Below are 1,074 nucleotides of genomic sequence, written 5' to 3'. Positions count from 1 at the left end.
TCAATTCTCTCAGCTTGAGAAATGCTGAGTGTGTTCTTCCCTTTTGGTTTTCAAACTCCAGGTCTTTGCACATTTCATTATAGTAATTGGTTTTGTCTGCTCAAGCTGCTCTTTGAAATCTTCCATTCAGGTCCTTTATCTTTTCATTTCTTCCATTGGCTTTAGCTACTCTCTGCTCAAGGGCAAGTTTCATAGTCTCTTCTGTCATCTATTTTGGTCTTCTCTTCTTTTCTCATCTTTTTAGTGATCTCTTGCTTTCTTCATGGATAATGTTCTTGACACCTCCCACAATTCTTCTGGTTTCTGTCATTGGTGTTCAATGCATCAAATCTATTCTTTAGATGATCTCTTAATTTAGGAGGGATATATTCAAGATCATATTTTGGTTCTCTTGCACTTATTTTAATTGACTTCAACTTCAAGTTGAACTTGCATATTAGCACTTGATGGTCTGTTCCACAATCAGCTCCTGGCCTGCTTTTTGCTGAAGATATTGAGCTTTTCCACCGCCTCTTGCCACAGATGTAGTCAATCTGATTCCTGTGTGTTCCATCTGGTGAATTCCACGTGTAGAGCTGCTGTTTGTGTTGTTGAAAAAATGTGCTTGCAATGAACAAGTTGTTGGTCTTGCAAAATTCTACCATGCAAGTTCCAGCATTATTTCTGTCACCAAAGCCAAATTTTCCAGCTACCAGTGATTCTTCTTCATTTCCAACTTTTGCATTCCAGTCACCAGTGATAATTAACACACCTTGATTGCATGTTCGGTCAATTTCAGACTGTAGAAGTTGATAAAAATATTCAGTTTCTTCATCTTTGGCTTTGGTGGTTGGGGCATAAATTTGAATAATAGCTGTATTAACGGGTCTTCCTTGTAGGTGTATGGGTATTATCCTATCACTGACAACATTGTACTTCAGGACAGATCTTGAAACACCATTTCTGATGATGAATGCCACACAGTTCCTCTTCAAACTGTCATTCTTGGCATAGTAGATCACATGGTTGTCTGATTCAAAGTGACCAAAACCAGTCCATTTCAGCTCACTAATGCCAAGGATATAAATCTTTATG

The sequence above is a fragment of the Orycteropus afer genome, unplaced genomic scaffold (assembly GCF_000298275.1).
Source record: "Orycteropus afer afer isolate SDZICR_OR568_19922 unplaced genomic scaffold, OryAfe1.0 scaffold00408, whole genome shotgun sequence".
NCBI classification, from domain to species: Eukaryota; Metazoa; Chordata; class Mammalia; order Tubulidentata; family Orycteropodidae; genus Orycteropus; species Orycteropus afer.
The sequence above is the reverse complement of the archived record's forward strand: the minus strand, read 5'-3'. Positions refer to the sequence as shown.